Source organism: Lactuca serriola, chromosome 4 (genome assembly GCF_051521515.1).
Source record: "Lactuca serriola cultivar US96UC23 chromosome 4, Lser_US96UC23_V15, whole genome shotgun sequence".
NCBI classification, from domain to species: Eukaryota; Viridiplantae; Streptophyta; class Magnoliopsida; order Asterales; family Asteraceae; genus Lactuca; species Lactuca serriola.
Window position 1 is genome coordinate 391974732 of NC_136411.1, and position 12242 is coordinate 391986973.

Here is a 12242-nt window from a genome sequence, read left to right on the forward strand (position 1 = left end):
TCTGATGCAGAGGGAAAGGCCCTGGTTAGTTCCGGACTTCGGTCCGATGCAGTTTCCAGGCTTCGGTCTGATGCAGTGGGCGGGGGCCTAGTACTTGTTTATACGTTTTTTTGGTATGAGGTAGTTTGGGGGAGCTCACTAAGCTTTGTGCTTACAGTTTCAGTTTTGGTTTTATGTACTTCCGCAAGTAAAGGGAAGAGCTCGGGATGACGGCATCGCACACACCACGGCTTCAGCTTTATTCCTGGGAGTTTTGTTCAGATACTTAGACATGATTTGATACAGTTTTTTATATGACATTTTATTATGTCTTTTGAGATACCCGACGTATGGTTTTCCTTATATGACATTTAGTGTTATGACGTTTATTATATGTAAAAACAAAAAATTTTGGGTTGTGTTTTGGGATGTTTCAAGTTGGTATCAGAGCCTTGGTTTGAGAGATTCAGGCACACTCTCGAGTGTGGCTGGACTCAAACTGAGGAAATGGAAGAAAGATTTTCAAAGTATTTTGTAAAGAAAACCCTAAAAAGAGAATGAGTTTTGAGAAAAAGAAAGGGTGTCGTGCATGCGATCAGCCGAGCTCAAGTACTCCCAAATTACCCATACAAGTTTATGCTTTGATTATCAGTTTCAGTTTCAGTAGAACAACATGCTAGACTAGGACCGAGGATCTAGGAAGATGCCTTATGTGCCTGCTATATGTGTTTCAGCTTTATGAGAATCGCATGCTAGTTTTGAGTAGACAGCAGTAGGATAGCCTGTTTAGGTTATGCCTGATAGTATAAGCTTAGCATTGTATGCCAGTACGGTTCCTTGTAATGAGGATATAATTGCTTGAGTAGTTTCCTGTGTCTGAATGCTTCTTGCTATGTGCTTTGTGGGGCTTTGAGTGATGTGACTTAGCTATTAGGTGAATACATCACATCACATGTGAACAAGGTTGAATAATCTCAGAGTGCTAGATCTAGCCCTATTGCGCAACTCTTGTATGAGTTTAACCGTTATGGGGACAGGCCTTTTACTCGAAGGATTATCTGAGCCTCGCCACATGTGATGGTATTTAGGTGATGGCTAATTGGCATTACAAGGGGGCCTTTCAGCAGCTGAGGACTGGTTTGGGTAGAGTCGGAGATTTCCCTAGGGCAAGCCTAGGATGGGAGTAGCAGTAGTAGTGACTTGGTGGAGTCAAGGCGACAATTGAGGAAAGTACGAATAGATGTGGAAGGTAGTATGGGCCCGTACTACTGAAAGCAGAGGATCCGTACTCGAATCAAGGAAAGCTTAGATGAGACCAGGAAACTTGTGGTAGTAGTGATCCCTCGAGATATATCTATGTTTTTGAAGTTTATTATGATGTGTTTTCAGAATGGTGGTACTACACCCTAGGCCAGCAGTCGGCAGTTCAGAGGCCAGAGGGGGATCAGGATCAGGCCCGGAGGTCGGGCAGTTGGATGAGCAGATTAGGGAGTTTCTCTCTTCAGAGATTACTTGCACCATACTTGAGCAGACTCCTGTGATCTTTGGTTCAATCAAGGAGGGTATCTTAGAGTTGATGGACGAGAGACTGAGCACTTTCCGTGATGAGGTAGCGGCCATGATGGGGTCGCGCACGCTTACCTTCAGGGAGTTCTGTGCATGTGGAGCTCCACATTACCACGAGGCACGGGACCCCATAGCGAGTACTAGATGGTTGGCGGATGTGGCCAACGCTTTCCGCACGTGCAGATGTCCCGAGGGGGACAAGGTCAGATTAGCGTCCTGTCTTCTGAAGGACATGGCACGGGATTGGTGGGAGGAGGTCGGACATGTGATTGGAGATGACGCAGCTTTGGATGCTATGACCTGGGTTGATTTTACTACCAGGTTCAGAGCTAAGTTCGCATCGGTCATTGAGGTGCAACAATTGACCAGAGAGTTTCAGGATCTTACCCAGACTACAGAGACAGTGGCGGAGATTACCGCCAAGTTCAGGGAGAGGGCCATTCTTGTTCCTCAGTACGCGGCTGATGAGGAAATGAAGAAGGCTCGTTATCATGAGATGTTGCGGAGTGATATCCACCAGTTTGTGAGCCGGTCCAGCTGTAAAACGCTGGATGACATGATTGCTAGGGAGAGAGAGAGAGAGAGAGAGAGAGAGAGAGAGAGAGATTGACCTTGAGATGGAGAGAAAGAGGAAGTTGGAGGCGGCTCCAGGTTCAGGGAGTTCGGGAAAAAAGCCCAACGGTTCAGATCACATAGCTAGGAGTCAACAGAGTCACGGTCGGTGTGGCAAGTGTGGGATATTGCACGATGGGGCGTGCAAGGCAGGGAGTGCCGGTTGCTACAAGTGCGGCCGGACTGGGCATATGAGCAGAGATTGTACAACCACTACTACCGTCGTTGGGGCGATAGATCTGATTTGCTTTCAGTGCAATCAGAGGGGACATAAAAATTCCCAGTGTCCGAGTTTAGTCGCTGCAGGGAAGGTGTCAATACCTGCTCCTGCTACCTTGAGGATTGCGGATGGCCGTCAGGGGCGAGTTGAAGTGCCGGTGGCGAAGAGTAGGGCTTTTCAGCTGACGGCAGAGGAGGCGCAGGCGACTCCTGATGTGGTGACAGGTATGTATTTCTACCTTATCTATGCACTTATTGTTGATTGTTTCTTATGATTATATGTTTTGTATAGGGTCGTTCTCAGTGAACGGCATTTCGGCTACAATACTGTTTGATTCGGGGGCTACCCGATCATTCGTCTCTCTTGCGCTTAGCAAGAGGTTTAGCAGAGCTCCAGGGGAGCTAGATTGTCCACTTGAGGTTGAGATAGCAGCTGATAGGACCATTAGGGTTACAAGGGTACACAGAGGATGTTTCCTGTAGTTATTCGATGAGCAGTTTCCGGTGGACTTGGTCCCTATTCCCCTGAGAGGGAATAAGGTTATTGTAGGCATGGATTGGCTGAGCCCCAATGGGGCGGTGATAGACTGTGATTTACAGTTGGTGAGGGTTCGCACTCCCGGTGGGGGAGAGTTAGTGATTCAGGACGAGAAGCCACAGCATGGACCAATTCTGTGTTCAGCAGCGAGAGTGAGGCGCTACCTCCAGCAAGGTTGCGCCAGTTATATTGCCTATGTTGTAGATGCTCGGGAGAAGGGTAAGTTATCGGTTGATGATGTTCTGGTTGTGCGAGACTACCCAGATGTATTTCCATAGGATTTGCTTGGAATACCTCCCGAGAGGCAGGTCGAGTTCAGGATTGACCTGATCCCTGGTGCGGCTCCGATAGCCAAGGCACCGTATCGGTTGCCTCCCCCAGAGATGCAGGAGTTGTCTACGCAGCTGCAAGAGCTACTAGACAAGGGTTTTATCAGATCGAGCAGTTTGCCCGAGCATCGATTTTATTTGTGAAGAAGAAGGACGGGTCACATCGTATGTGTATAGATTACCAGGAGTTGAATAAGGTAACGGTGAAGAACCGTTACCCACTTCCAAGGATAGATGATTTGTTTGATCAGCTTCAGGGAGCGTCTTGGTTTTCCAAGATCAATTTACGCTCCGGGTATCATCAGATGCGAGTCAGGGATGAGGATGTGCATAAGACTGCTTTCAGGACCCGATATGGTCATTATGAGTTTGTGGTGATGCCGTTTGGGCTCACCAACGCTCCAGCCGCATTCATGGACCTCATGAACCGCGTGTGCAGACCGATGCTGGATCGGTCTGTGATAGTGTTCATTGATGATATCTTGGTTTATTCCAAGACCCAAGAGCAGCACGAGGAACACCTAAGAAAGGTGCTAGAGATCTTGAGGAGGGAGAGACTTTTTGTGAAGTTCTCCAAATGCGAGTTCTGGTTGCGCGAGGTGCAATTCCTTGGTCACCTCGTCAACCAGAAGGGTATTCTGGTAGATCCGAACAAGATAGAGGCCGTGATGCAGTGAGAGGTCCTAAAGTCTCCATCGAGATTCGGAGCTTCCTAGGTTTGGCAGGGTACTACAGGAGATTCATCCAGGATTTCCCCAAGATAGTTGTACCGCTCACCCAACTGACTAGGAAGTCAGTGGTGTTTCGCCGGGGCCCTGAGCAACAGGCAACATTCGAGACCCTTAGACAGAGATTGTGCGAGGCACCGATTCTTGCCCTGCCAGAGGGAGTAGAGGATTTTGTGGTCTACTGTGATGCTTCGATCACAGGTATGGGAGCAGTGTTGATGCAGCGAGGCCGTGTGATAGCTTACGCCTCGAGACAGTTGAAGCCTCATGAGACTAACTATCCTACACATGATTTAGATTTGGGGGAAGTGGTGTTTGCCCTCAAGATTTGGAGACATTACCTCTATGGGGTTCATTGTACCATTTACACGGATCACAAGAGCTTGAGGTGCCTCATGGATCAGCCGAATCTGAACATGAGGCAGAGGCGATGGTTAGATGTACTGAAGGATTACAATTGTGAGATCATTTATCACCCAGGGAAGGCCAATGTGGTGGCCAACGCCCTAAGCCACAAGGCGGCAGCAGCCCCAATCAGGGATGTATGTCTGAGAATGACAGTGACTACTCCATTATTAGAGCAGATCAGAGAGGCACAGGTCGAGGGCCTCAAGGAGGAGAGGAAGAAGTGTGAGAGGATCGTGGGCCGAGTAGCTTCCTTCGACTATGACGTTTGAGGGTTGTTGACCCTTCATGGGAGAGTTTGGGTGCCGTACTGGGGAGGGGTACGGCAGGTGTTGATGGATGAGGCCCACAAGTCTCGATTTTCTATCCATCCAGGGGCGACGAAGATGTATAGAGATCTTTGACCCTATTATTGGTGGCCCTGCATGAAGAGGGATGTCGCTTGGTATGTGGAGAGGTGCCTAACCTGCAGGAAGGTCAAGGCAGAACACCAAAGGCCTCACGGCAAGATGCAACCATTAGACATTCCAGTGTGGAAATGGGAAGACATCACCATGGATTTCATCACAAAGCTTCCCAGGACTGCATGTGGAGTGGATTCGATTTGGGTCGTTGCGGATCGGTTGACGAAGAGTGCTCATTTTATACCGATTCAGGAGAGTATATCGGCGGAGAAGCTAGCCGATATTTATGTGCGAGAGGTGGTGGCACGGCATGGAGTGCCTATCTCAGTGGTGTCAGACCGAGACGTCCGTTTTACTTCCAGATTCTGAAAGCGGTTTAACGATGAGATGGGGACTCGTCTCCATTTCAGCACCGCTTTCCACCCTCAGACAGACGGGCAGAGCGAGAGGACGATCCAGACTCTCGAGTACATGCTCCAGGCATGTGTTCTAGATTACAGTGGCAGTTGGGATACGTATCTTTTGTTAGCGGAATTTTTGTATAACAACAACAACCCTGCGAGTATTGACCGCCCTCCTTTCGAGATGTTATACGGGAGGAAGTGCAGGACCCCAATCTGCTGGGGCGAGTTCGGTCAGTGTGTCATTGGGAGCACCGAAGTGGTGCTCAAGACGACGGAATTGATCCAGCAGGTTTGTAGTAGGCTGCAGACTACGCAGAGTCGGCAGAAGAGTTACGCCGACAAGAGGCGTTCAGACTTGGATTTTCAGGTGGGTGACATGGTCCTCCTGAAGGTATCACCCTGGAAGGGTGTCATCAGATTCCGAAAGAGGGGCAAGCTGTCCCCTAGGTTCATTGGTCCTTTTAGGGTCTTGGCCCGGGTGGGTCGGGTCGCCTACCGATCAGATCTTCCGGTAGAGCTTAGCCAGATCCACAACACTTTCCATGTTTTTCAGTTGAGGAAGTGTTTGGTGGACGAGTCGGCAGTAGTACCCATGGAGGATATTCAGGTTGATAGCAGCCTGAATTATGTCGAGAGACCAGTTGCGATCTTAGATCGGAAAGTAAAAACCTTGAGGAACAAGGTAATTCAGTTAGTGAAGGTGCAGTGGCAGCACCGGAAGGGTTCAGAGTGGACGTGGGAGTCCGAGGAGGAGATGCGGGAGCATTACCTAGAGTTGTTCCCAGATTCAGCGGTAGTAGACTTCGAGGACGAAGTCTGAGTCAAGTGGGGGAGAGTTGTAACACCCCAAATTCTGGTATGTTATTTAAATATTTATCTTTCAAGTTTTCAAGAGGAACTCGACGAGATAGTAGCCAAACTCGTCGAGTAGAGTCGGGATTTTGAGCACGTTTAAGTTGGCTACTCGGCAAGTCCATATTCTGGACTCGGTGAGTCCGCCAGTCTGGATGAAACCCGATTTTCAAGGGTTTGCACCCTATTAAAACAACTTTTTGGGACCCCAAGTCAACCCCCATCACCCCCAGAGCATCCTTCTTGAAACCCTAGAACTCTCTTAGCTTTTTGTGTGTTTTGGTGTGATTCTTTGTAGATCTTGAGAGAAGAAGGAAGGTAGATCAAGAGGAGAAGAAGGAGATCCAAGATCTTTGTGGCATTTTAAACTATAGTGAGGTATAACTCGACCCTTTTCTGTTTTTATGCTTTAATCCCCTTTGGAACGCCATTAAAGCTATTCTTGAACCATTTCTTGGCTTGGTTGTAGCATTGAGGACTCATTGAGATGAATAGCCTTCGGATCTAGCTAGGTTTGAGTTCCAGAAGCTTAGATCTAGTACCTTTATGGAGCCATTTTGCATGAAAGCTCTAGATCTACTCTTATAGTGTGCTTTGAGCCTTAAAACCTTAATTTAATGTTATTCACACGTAAAGTTGGAAAACTTACGTGTTAATCTAGCCCAAAGAACCCAGATCTATGAGTGGAATGAACTGGTTTAAAGCAGAATCGAGTATATAGTGATTGCATGTATACGACTCAGCGAGTCGTTCTTCAGAGTCGGCGAGTCGAGTCGCGAGTCCCCTGTTTTCCCCTTTTCGAGTTAGCCGAGTGGAACCAGTGAGTGAGAGATGGACTCAGTGAGCTAGAGGTTAGACTCATTCATTGAAGAACTCGGCGAGTCAATGACCTGACTCGGCGAGTCCAAGGCAATCTTCATGCCTCAAGAACAGACTCGACGAGTTGTTCATACAACTCGGCGAGTCACAGCCAGAGTGTTTATATGTTGAAGGAGAACTCGACGAGTTGTTCATACAACTCAGCGAGTTGGATGCAGATTGACTAAGTGTTAGTTTCGAAGAGGAACTCGTTGAGTCTATGCCAAACTCGATGAGTATTAACGGGCAGAAGAAAGAAAGTGAGAGTAAGGACTCGACGAGTTGGTGACCCAACTCGACGAGTCAGGTCAACTGAATGTTGACTTTGACCGATATGTTGACTTTGACCAAGGGTAAGATAGTCTTTTTACCCTTAGTGTTATTATCAATATTTGATTGAGGGTACTTATGGAAATTGTAGCCGAGGTGAAGCCGGATCCGCAGCAGACAGATTCCGGAGCAGTTCTTTCAGCAGCTAGGCTACGAGGTGAGTTTCCTTCCAGTAGGAACGGGTCTAAGGCCATAATGTCGGCCCGATTAATTAGTAGTAGTTTCCGGACTTCGGTCCGATGCAGTAGTTAGAATGTTTGATGCCTTCGTGGCTCAGACAGGTTTAGTGTGTTATGTGTTTGGGTATGGCCCGACTCATTATGCAGTCTATGTTGTTATGCTAGTTGATATGTGTATGCCATGTTATGTTCAGCAGATCTGGACTTCGGTCCGATGCAGTCAGTTCCGAGCTTAGGCTTGATGCAGTTAGTTCTTGACTTCGGTTCGATGCAGTTAGTTCCGGACTTCAATCCGAGGCAGTTAGTTCTGTACTTAGGTCCGATGCAGAGGGAAAGGCCCTGGTTAGTTCCGGGCTTCGGTCTGATGCAGTTTTCGGGCTTCGGTCTGATGCAGTGGGTAGGGGCCCAGTACTTGTTTATACGTTTGTTTGGTATGAGGTAGCTTGGGGGAGCTCACTAAGCTTTGTGCTTACAGTTTCGATTTTGGTTTCAGGTACTTCCGCAAGCAAAGGGAAGCGCTTGGGATGATGGCATCGCACACACCACGGCTTCAGCTTTATTCCTAGGAGTTTTGTTCAGATACTTAGACATGATTTGATACAGTTTTTTATATGACATTTTATTATGTCTTTTAAGATACCCGACGTATGGTTTTCATTATATGACATTTAGTGTTATGGCGTTTATTATATGTAAAAACAAAAAAATTTGGGTCGTGTTTTGGGATGTTTCACCTTCGCTTGGAGCTCCGTTTCCAAAACCGAAAGACCTTTTTTCTTCGGACTCCAAGAGCCTCGTGGCTTCCTTCGGGTGCTACGGGTTTACTTAGGTTTACGGGGCTTAGATAGAGAAAGTAGAGAGAGAAAGAGAGGGTGAAAGGTGTGTGAAATATGAAGGACTCGCCCTTTATTTATAGGGGTTTTATCGTAGAGTAGTCTGTAAGATTCGTCCGTATCTTCCGCGTAAGTGCTTCGTTTTCTACGTTGTTTATATCCACATGTTGGTATTTACAAGTACTACAAATTTCATTTAGACCCCGTTGACTAATTCTCATTGTAGCTCAAATTTTCAAAACGGTATCGAATTCGCCGCGCTTGAAGAGTAGAAACTAAGTTCCGTCCATATCTTTCTCATACGAGCTCTATTCTTGATGTTCTTTGTATCCACGCATTGTTATTGACGAGTAATATAACTTTCATTTAGACCTCGTCGGCCAATTCTTATTCTATCTCAAATTTACAAATCTACATCGAATTCGCTGCCTTTGAAGAGTGGAGACTAAGCTTCGTCCATATCTTTCACATACTAGCTCCATTTTCAACTGTCTTTTTATCGTTTAACTCTTATTAACGATATCTTCATTTCTCTTTTAGATTATTTTGGCTAAAAATCAACCGATCTAAAATTCGAATTTCAGGTTGTGCACTGCTATGCTAAGTCTTAGAAGAATCATAACTTCCCCATACAAAGTCAGATTTGGATGTTCTTTTTATGCACATTCTTTATTTAACATATACTATGACTTTAGTTTAGATAGCTAAGGGTAGAAAGTATTTTATCGTAAATTCACTTGTTATGATTCCCGGTGTCGTGTCGGTTTTGCCGTAAAACTTCGACAGGTCATAACTTCTTCGTTATAACTCGGAATGAGGCGTTCTTTATATGTACAGAACCCTTGAGACATATTCTACAACTTGGTTAAGATTGTTTATTCTAAATAATCTTTTGTAGAAAAGTCATTTTCAACAATTATTACTTCTAAATTGACTATCCCGGATCTGCGGGCGTTACACTTACGAGGTGAGTCTTCTCACTATACTTACCATGAGTGGTGACTTTATGTAACTGGAGAGTTTTGTATTCTTATAATGAGTATTGTGATATCCTGCATTATGACTTTGTGATTTATGATGTGTATTATCCTAGAGCTTTACTGAGTTAGGACCGGAGGGTCCACCCGAGTTGTGGGACCGAAGGGTTCCACAGAGACACATTGACCAGAGGGTCTTATTCGAGTAGAGCCATGAGAGGCTAATGAGATGTGTGTGGTATTTTGGGTAACTCACTAAGCTTCTTGCTTACTATATTATGAGTGATTGTGGACCGGTTGACGAAGAGTGCTCACTTTTTAGCTATAAGTGAGAACTCTTCTGGAGAGAAATTGACCGAGATTTATGTGAGAGAAGTGGTAGCACAACATGGAGTGCCTACGTCGATAGTGTCAGATCGAGATGTACGACTTACTTCCAGGTTCTGGAATAAATTTCATGAGGAGTTGGGTACTTGGTTGCACTTCAGTATTGCATAACACCCACAGACAGACAGACAGAGTGAGCGGATGATTCAGACGCTTGACGACATGTTGCGTGCATGTGTCATGGACTTCGTTGGGAGTTGGGACACTAGTATTAGTATGCCTCCCTTCGAGCTCTTATATGGGAGGAGGTGTCGGACTCCCATCTATTAGGGAGAGGTGGGACAGAGAGTGATGGGTGGCACTGAGATACTGCTCAAGACAACTGATCAAATTCAGCAAGTCATACAGAGGTACTGACAGCCCAGAGACGCCAGAAGAGTTACGCAGACCAGCGACGATCTGAGCTAGAGTTCCAAGTTAGAGATTTTATCATCCTGAAGGTATCCCTGTGGAAAGGGGTGGTCTGATTTAGGAAGTGGGGAAAGTTGGCTCCTAGATATATCGGTCCTTTTAGAGTGGTTGCCAGAGTGGGGAAGGTAGCTTATCGGTTGGATCTACCTATAGAGTTTAGCTAGATTCATAACACCTTCCACGTGTCTCAGATGAGGAAGTGTGTAGCTGATGAGACGGCAGTGGTAACCTTAGAGGACATTCAGGTTGATGCAAGCTTGAACTATATTGAGAGACCAAAATCGATTTTGGATAGAAAAGTTAACACCCTGAGGAACAAGGAGGTGCGACTGGTTAAGGTTCAATGGGAGCACTGCAGGGGATCCGAGTGGACTTGGGAGCCGGAATCCGAGATGCGCGAGCAGTACCCAGTGTTGTTTCCGGAGCATGACTTCGAGAGCGAAGTCTGATTCTAGTGGGGGAGAATTGTGACATCCCAACTCCCAGGTATAATATTTCTATATTTATTTATGAGTTGATTGAGAAACTCGACAAGTTGGATGCCCCAACTCGTCGAGTAAAGGCAGATTGGCCAAGTGGGTTTTATGACCAACTCGACGAGTCGAAGGGACCAACTTGCCGAGTCGGCGTTGTGAGTGGAAACCCTAAATCTTCGGGGTCGGGTCTTATTTAAAGAACCTTAAGCCCTCATTTCCGCCTCACCGGCCTCCTTACTCCCTAGTGTGAAACCCTAAGAGTCTATATTGAGCTAAGAGAGAAAGAGAGCTAATCTTTGGGCATTTTAGTCCACCTTTTGAAGAGAAGAGAAGAGTATCAAGGCAAGGAACGAGAAGAGACTATTAGATGTAGTGTTATTTCATCTATAGCTTCTGTGGAAGGTAAAAAGTCTTCACCCAACTCATTATTGTGATTAGATCTCGTTTTTATGGAGTTTTAGGCCTTTTTCCATCTTTCCTTGAGACTTTGAGCGTGTTTAGCTTACCAATAGATTGAGACTTCAGATCTGGACCATGTGAGGTCCCAATAGTCCAAAGGTCCCAGCTTTATCTAACTATTGAGGAACTTTTATGCTTAAGACCCTAAATGGAGCTTGTTTTGGCATTTCAAGACCTAACTACCATGCATGGACGTAAAGATTGTAGCTTTACATGGTATCTCGGCCTTTGGAGGCTAGATCTAGAGTTTGGAGTTCTAAATCTGCCTTAAAACGTCTGAATGAGAACATAGACTGAAGGGACTCGCTGAGTCGGTGAGCTGACTCGACGAGTTGCCTAGGGTTTTCCCCCGATGAGTCTAGACAGGAGTAACTCAGCCAGTTGATGAGACAAGTCGGTGAGTTAAGTTGTGTTTTCGTGACATTTCTGAAGGAGCGAGGGACTCGATGAGTCATAGAGATGTACTCGACAAGTCGGGTCAACATGGACTGTTGACTCGAGTGTTGACTTTAGTTGACCTTAGGGTTTGGTCATGATAGGGAATATGGAGACCATGGAGGGCTAGAATGGTCTTTTACCCATTCCAAGAGATTAAAGAGAGAAAATGACTTAGTTTATTTGGGGTTGTGATTTAAGTGTTAATTAGACATAATTATCGTATGTGTTAGGCGCAGGCTAGATCGTTGATTCACATATGAGGTTTATTTGCTTGCTTATGAGGTGAGTCTTCTCACTATACTTACCATAAGTGGTAATTTAGTGACAAAGAACATGGTTTGGCATGCGGAATTAAAGCTTGCACAATTGAACATGGTGATTTGGGTGTTTAAGAGATATATTGAATGTATATGGTGTTACAAAAAAGGACTAGATCTAGACTACATAATTAACACACACTTACACACTCACTTTTACATCTCTCAAGCACACCTCTATAAGTGGTATGAACCCACTATTTATAGAGGTGTTTACATGTCTCTCTCTCACTCTCTAACAAATGGGTATAAAGGCAAATACTCCACATGCAAGTGGGTTTTACAAAAGTCAAACATTTACAAAGTCATGAATGAATAACTTTGCAACCCCAACATTCTCCCCCTCAAAGTTAGGAATGAATGACCCACTTCAAATCTCCCAAAATCAAGCACTATGCGGTTCGAGCCTCAAAGGTGACACATGTCGAAATGATCTTCAATCTTCAATTCTTCCATGACTCTTCAATTTGGGCTCTAGGATGTGAGACCATACAAACCAAGCAGCAACGAATGATTAATTCCAAATAATCACCCAAAAGTT